Source organism: Marmota monax, unplaced genomic scaffold (genome assembly GCF_021218885.2).
Source record: "Marmota monax isolate L192 unplaced genomic scaffold, Marmota_monax_Labrador192_F-V1.1 WCK01_AAM20220418_F8-fsc00168, whole genome shotgun sequence".
Taxonomy (NCBI): domain Eukaryota; kingdom Metazoa; phylum Chordata; class Mammalia; order Rodentia; family Sciuridae; genus Marmota; species Marmota monax.
In genome coordinates, this window is record NW_026692492.1 from 3166952 (window position 1) to 3174811 (window position 7860).

A 7860-nucleotide genomic window follows, 5' to 3' on the forward strand; every position below is an offset into this window, starting at 1 on the left:
GGAGGGTGGATGCCTGCGAGAGAGAGAGAGAGAGAGAGAGAGAGAGAGAGAGAGAGAGAGAGAGAGAGAGAGAGAGAGACAGCAAGCGCATTCCTGAGCACACGTGAGGAGAACGGTGGAGGGAGCCCGGGACTCACCAGAGAGTCAACCCCGGCTGGGAAGGCGCCAATGATTGACAGCGTGAACGGATGCGTGCGTGAAAGACCTGCTACGCCAATGAGCGAAAGAGCTGCGTGCGTGCGTGGGGGAGCGAAGGGCCGATTGAGTTCGTGCGTGCAGGACGGAGTGAGCAGACTCACGCCTTGGTGCAGGAATAAATGCGGGCATGAGTGAATGGATACGGGGCGTGCATGCGTGGATGTGTGAATGAACGCACGCCGAGTAGGCCGCGTGCGTGCGCGAGCCAATGGAACGCAGGAACGACGCATGCGTGAGCCAACGGACTGCAAAGCGAGTGGGCGCGGGAGCAGTGAGTGTGTGGATGAGCGTGCAGATGAATGAGCCGAGCGTGTCAATCCGCGTGTTAACGCCGGCCGGCAGGATGAGCGAGTGCTCGGGAGCGTGCATGCACCAAGGAATGAACCGAATGCGTGAAGGAGCGGGAGGAGTGCGTGGGTGTCTGGGGGATGAGTGGAGGATGATGAATGAATCCGATCAGCACGTGCACGGACCTAAGCGGATGGGCTGGGGAATGAAGGAGGCCCTGGGAGAAGGCTGCATCAGCAGGTGGGCTGAGTGAGCCGGTGCAGGAGCGGAGAGTCGAAGGAAGAGTGAATGAGCAGGGGCCCCGATGAATGAATGCGTGCCTCAGCAGGTGAGTGGACCAAGGAATGAGCACGCGCGCATGAACAGATGAGTGGAGAGAATGGATGCGCGAGCAGATTCCGCTGAGTGAGGGAATGACATGATGAATGAATGAGTGAGTGAGCCCGTGGATGAGTGAGTGAGCGCGTGAATGAATGAGTAGCAAATGAATGAGCAAGTGAATGAATGAATGAGTGGGTGAATGAATGAATGAGCAAGTGAAGGAATGAATGAGCAAGTGAAGGAAGGAATGAGCACGTATGCGCATGAACAGATGAGTTGAAAGAATGGGTGCACAAGCAGATTCCGATGAACGAATGAGCGAATGAATGAATGCATGAACAGATGAGTTGAATGAAACAATGAATGAGCAGGGGCCTTGAATGAATGAACGTGTGCCTGATCAGGTGAGTCGAACGAATGAATGAGCACGTGCACGCATGAACTGTTGTGCTAAATGAATCGTGTGAGCAGATTCTGCTGATGAATGAGCAGGGGAATGAATGAATGCGTGAGCAGGGGATTGAATGAATGAGGGCGTGAATGAATGAGCGCATGAATGAATGAGCACGTGACTGAATGAATGAGCCTGTGAATGAATGAATGAGACTGTGATTGAATGAATGAGCGTGTGAATGAACGAATGAGCAAGTGTATGGACGAATGAGCGCGTGAACCAATGAATGAGCACGTGAATGGGTGAATGAGCGCGTGAATGGATGAATGACCGCGTGAAGGGATGAATGAGCAAGTGAATGAATGAATGAGCAAGTGAATGGATGAATGAGCAAGTGAATGAATGAATGAGCAAATGAACGAAGGAATGAGCATGTGTGCGCATGAACAGATGAGTTGAAAGAATGGGTACACGAGCAGATTCCGCTGAGTGACTGAATGAACAGTCAGGTTGTATGTGTGAGCGCCTATACATATGGACAGATGAGTAAAATGAATGGGTGCACGAGCCGATTCCGCTGATCGAATAAGCGAATGAATGCATGAATGAACAGATGAGTTGAATGAAACAGTGAATGAGCAGGGGCCTTGAATGAATGAATGCGTGCCTGATCAGGTGCGTCGAACGAATGAATGAGCACGTGCGCGCATGAACTGTTGCGCTAAATGAATTGTGTGAGCAGATTCCGCTGATGAATGAGCAGGGGAATGAATGAATGCGTGAGCAGGGGAATGGATGAATGAGTAGGGGAACGAATGAGTGAGCAGGTGAATGAATGAATGAGTACGTGTGCCCATGAACTGATGAGCTGAATGAATGGGTACAGGAGCAGATTCCAATGAATGAATGAATGAATGAATGAACAGGCAGGTGGAATGAATGCATGAGCGCTACACACATGGACAGACTAGTGGAATTAATAGATGCACGAGCAGATCCTGCTGAGTGAATGAATGAGCAGATGAACAAATGAATGAGTGAACGGGTAGGTGAATGAATGAATGAGTGAGCAGGTGAGTTGAATGAATGAGCGCGTTTGTGCATGAACCGGTGAATTGAGTGAAAGCATGACCAGATTCCTCTGAGTGGATGAATGAATGAACAGGCAGGTGAATGAAGGCATGAGCGCCTGCACACTTGGACAGACAAGCGGAATGACTAGATGCACGAGCAGATTCTGCGGAATGAATGAGTGCATGAGAGACTTCCGTGCGAGCAGATGAGCTGAATGCATGAATAGATGAGCAGATAACTTGAATGAATGAATGGATGGACGAGGTGAATTGAATGAAGAACGAGTGCACTGATGAGTGAAGGAGCAGGTGAGTCGAATGAATGAATGAATGAATGAGCACGCGGTTGCGTGAACAGATGGGTTGAAAGAATGCACGACCAGTTTCAGCTGAATGAATGAGTGAAGGAGCAGATGAATGAATGCCTGAAGGAGCAGCTAAGTTGACTAAGTAGATGGTGAGTGGAATGAATGAGTCAGTGCCAGAATGAACAGGTGAGTGAATGAATGAATGAATCAATGAATGAGCGCATGCGCACCTGGACAAGTGATCCGAATGGGTGTTGGAGTAGGTTTCACTGAATGAATGAGCTGCTGCGTTGAATGAATGAATGGGTGGATGGACGGATGGGTGTGCGCATGCGCACCTGGACAGGCGAGCTGGACGAAGGGGCTCAGGAGCGGTTCCGCTGAAGGAATGCGGCCTGAGCAGGCGGGTTGGAGGAAGTAGGAGTGAATGAGAAGGTGAGGGACGAGGTGGATGGACAGATGCAGGTGAGCATCCAGGTGAGCTGGGGGAAGGAGCAGGTGGCCTGTGGATGGGCCGGTGAGTAGAATATATAAAGGTGACTTCCCACCTGGCCCCCGTGGGGTGCGGGATGCCCTCAGATGCAAACCAGCCTCCCCTGGGCCTTTTGCGTCCACCCCCACCCCCACCCAGCAGGTGGGAGCCCCTGCAGAGCCTGCAGCTGGGCTAGAGAAAGGATCCAGAGGCCCAGGAGGGTCCCTTGAGTGACAGTGTATTTCAACCCGGGGTCACAAGACCCAAGAGGCTGGCCCTCCTGTAGGCCAGTGGGCCTGGCCGGCTCCAGGGACAGCGCATAGCCGGACCAAGCACCTTATTGCATCCAGTTGGGGGACAGGCAGAGACCCACGGGGCCAGGTGGCCCCTCACAATGCGTCCTTGAAGCCTCGGGTTACTGAGGGGACCGGGTTGATGGTTCAGGTGAAGGGCCCTTCGTGGGCAGGCCGAGGAGGGGTGCAGGTAGGTGGGGGCCTGAATCCTGTGCATGCACCCGGAGTGGAGCAGCCTCTCTGGGCTCCAGACACTAGGAACAGCGGCCCCTCCCCAACAGTCAGATCCAGAACCTTCTCCAGACATGGCCAATGGCCCTAGAGGTGACACTACACCAGCCATACTCCGGGCTGTGCGGAAACAGTGTCCAGAGGCTGGAGAGCCCTCTGGGTGGGAGGCCACCTGGCTGGATCCCTCTGCCAGGCCTGGGGGACACAGCCCATCTCTCCACTCACCTGCGACCCCCCAGAGCTCCTTGGACTTTGTCTTCAGGTGTCTTTGCTGGGAACATGGAAGCTGGATGTGTCCATCTCACTGAAGGTCAGCCCGGGAGGGAAACAGAAGGCGGGAAACGGGACAGAGGTTGGAGGCGCTGGGTCTGCAACACAAGCTTCTGTCCATGTGCTGCCGTCCCCTGCCCCACAGTCACTCTTGGGTCCCACAGTCACTCTTGGGTTTCCTCTCCAAGCAGAGCAAAAGCCTCTTTCGAAATGACACTGTGCCCAGTCAGCAGGGGACAGGCAGCCCCCTCGCTCCCGGGTGAAAGGGCAGGTGCGCGTTTAGACCAGGGAGAGAGGGTTCCCAAGAGAAGGCGCTGGCCAACGGCCACACTGAGCGGGCGCTTTCCCAGGGAGCCCCTGGAGACATGTCCTCAAGATGTCCTCACGGCGGAGAGGGTGACATCACTGGAGAATCCAGGGGACCCTGATCTAACATCAAATGCAAGCTGAGAAGACAGATGACAAATTGAAAAGCCATTTTTAAAAAAAGGGACAACCTATTTGATTGACACCATGAGTTTGCCACCCGGAAGAAAAGAGAAAAAAAAGGAGAGGAAGTGTTTGTGACAAATATGCAAATTTCTGTGTGTCAGAGTCGCCACTTGGTATCAATCGTTCATATGTCGATAAAAGTTGTTCCTTAGCAATTGTTGATCTTTAAAATATTTTTTTTCCTGAGGATTAAACCCCCCTGAGCCCCGTCCCCAGCCCTATTTTGCATTTGATTGAGAGACAGGGTCTCCCTGAGTTGCTTAGGGCCTCACTTTGGCTGAGGCTGGCTTTGAACTCACGATCCTCCTGCCTCAGCCTCCACAGCCGCTGGGATGTCAGGTGCGGGCAATCACACCCTGAACTTTTTTTTTCTTGCTGTTTGCCTGGGCAAAATCGTGACCTGGATTGGTCTTCAGCATGTAAAAGGTTTATCTCTGCAAACAAGCAGAATACAGCGTGCTTTGACTAGTATTGGGGTATTTCGATGATAAAAACGTTTTTCAAAAAAGGAAGATCCGGTTCACCGGGGGTACCCGGTGTGTTCTCTGATTGACAAGCTCAGAGAGACCGCAGGCTGCCCATGAATGTAGGGAAAAGAGTGGTGGAAATGCAAATTAAATCTAGGCTGAAAAACCTCATCTCACGCGGGTCAGAATGGTGCTCGTCAAGAATATCTATGATAATGAAGGGCGGAGAGTGTGGGGGGAGAAAAGAACACTTTCAACGTTGGTGGGGGCTGTAAATTCCAACAACCACTACGCAACTCGGTAGGGGGATTCCTCAAAAGGCCAGGCATGGGACCAACAGATGACCCAGCGTCATCGATCCTGAAGCATGAAAGTCATCTCACGGCAATGATCCACGCACACCCAGGTTCAGAGCAGCACAGTTCACAGCAGCCAAACTACGGAGCCAGCCTGGGGATCCATCAGTGGATGAACGGATAAAGAAAATGTGATACATAACGGAATATTACTCAGCCACGAAGAATGACATTTGCAGGAAGAGGAGGAAAGGGAAGAAATGGGGAAGAACTGGGCTGTAATTTTAAGCAAATTATGTTATATGCGTAGCCCACAGTGAAACACGCTGTTCTGCTTAATTAATATACACCAGTAAAAAAAAAAAAAAAAGTATTTTAATAATTTAAAATGATCCTTCAAGTATATGATCTTAATAATTTAGAAATGATTTTAAAATGTTATCATTTTAATAATTTTTATTGTGTTTAGTATCATGTTTTTAGAAATCTTTACACGATTTTTAGGATTTTATAAGAGTTTTAGGCTTCAAAAAAACGGAGGCGACTTGCCATTGGCCAGACCGAGTCACATGGTCATGCCTGACTGCAAGGGATTCTGGGAAATGTAGTTCTTCTGTGAGCCCAGGAACGGGGCCCCATTGGTCAAGTTCAGCGGATTTAAAACTATTGAGAAGGAAATACTGGGCCAAACAGCTTGGATTCTCTACTCTCCAGAGCCATAGTTTTCCTCTGCGGTTTTGATTTCATGGTGTAGAGTTTCCAGCCATTTCTAAGAAATTCCCAACGTGTTTATTTATCTTTTTTTTTTTAATGGGGTAATTAAGGCTCAGAGAAGTTGTGGAACTTATAAAAGTTTGCACAGCTTCAAGAAACCTCCTTGTCCTCCTCCTCCTCCTCCTCCTCCTCCTCCTCCTCCCTCTCTGCTCCCTGGGGCCCCGTCCTGAGCTGCTCTCCTCCAGGCCCTTCCGCCGTTTTGTTCTGCCTCCCCTTGGGCCAGAGCCGTGGAGTCGGCCAGCCATGGACTGACCCTCGGAGACCATGAGCCTCAGATAAACTCTTCCTCCTCTAAGCTGTTTTTTTTCACGTCTTTTGGTGACAGTGATGAAAAAGGTCACTCAAACCCCCCAACCCCGGATTGAACCCCTGAAACAGTGAGTCGCAAAGAAATCCTTGTGATAAGTTGACTTACCTCGGGTGTTTTGTCACAGTAACGGAGATCTAACATATATCCCAATATCTTCACCCTCTTGTCCTGGGGCGGGGTTTGATCTTGTCACGGTCTGACCCTATTTTATATGTTCCTAAGTCAACCCAGAAAGGGACTCCTTAAGGTGAAACTTAATACAGGGCAACAGTCAAAGCCAAGAGTTTCCTTTTGTATTTATTTATTTGTCGATTGGAGAGTTGGAGGACATGCTGAGGTTCACACTCAGGGCCCGGAGCCTGCAAAGTGCCCGCCCTGTCCCTGGGCTACCCCCAGCGCCCACTCTTATGTGAAGGAATTAAAAGTGGTTTAGGACAGTCATGGAAATGGGCAGCTGTCCATCAAAAATGTTTAGATTCTACCTCAGTGTGCGGGTAGGAATCTCAGTGTGTTTTTTTGTTTTGGTACCAGGGATTGAACTCAGGGGCTCTTGACCCCTGAGGCCCGTCCCCAGCCCTATTTTGTATTTTATTTAGAGACAGGGTCTCCCTGAGACTCTTGGGTGGCTCACGCCTGTCATCCCAGCTGTTGGGGAGGCTGAGGCAGGAGGATGGCGAGTTCAAAGTCAGCCTCCGCCAAAGGAGGCCCTAAGCAACTCAGGGAGACCCTGTCTCTCAATCAAATGCAAAATAGGGCTGGGGATGGGGCTCAGGGGTCGGGTGTCCCTGAGTTCCATCCCTGGTACCAAAAAAGAAAAAATGAGGAACCTGATTCCGAGCCACCAGGATTGCAAGTTTTGTGTCCTTTTTCAAATCGAGGCTATTTCACTCATCTCTCTGGAGACCGGATGACAAGGTGAACCCAAAGTGTCCGTGTTGCGGACTTGAGGGGGGGGGGTCTTATGTACGAGTTCCAGCCTGTCATTACTTCCAGAATCTTTGGTTCTGATATTTGGGTCAAAGTGTAAAAACTTACGTCATTACAAACCACTCCTGAATCAAACTGGATCTGTATGGCATATTTTTTCCCCTGTCCCTCAAAGTGTCCCTAAAAATAGAGCGAAAGGCTCAGACACTCTTTAGATGTTGAAGGATCTAGGAGGTTTCCCCTCCGTGAATAGACAAAGGTATAAACCAAGGGCGGAGGCTGAGGCAGGAGGATGGCAAGTTGGAGGCCAGCCTCCGCAGCTCAGTGAGGCCCTAAGCAACTTATCGAGACTCTGTCTCAAAATTTTAAATTTTTTTTTGAAAAAAAGGCTGGCAACAAAGCTCAGTGGTAAAGCCTCCCTGGATTGCATTCCCAGTACAAAAAAGGAAAAAAGAATTTTCTAGAAAAAAGTCTTGCTTGCAAGACCCATTTCCACGAGGTGATTTTAACATCCGTGAGTTTACATTTTAAAACCTCAAATTCCATTTGGAGGGGACTGGAGAGGGGACGAGAGCCCTGGGAATCCCTCCTGCCCCTTGCAGGGGGCGAAGGGGCAGTGTCCAGTAATTACGGCCGCAGCCTCGGTCCCCGAGACCCATCTGCTCCCTGGCCTCCGCAGCCGGGCTCAGCCTCCGTGGAGGCCCCCCCCGCCCCGTGAAGGCAGGAGCTGCCGGGTGGAGGCCACA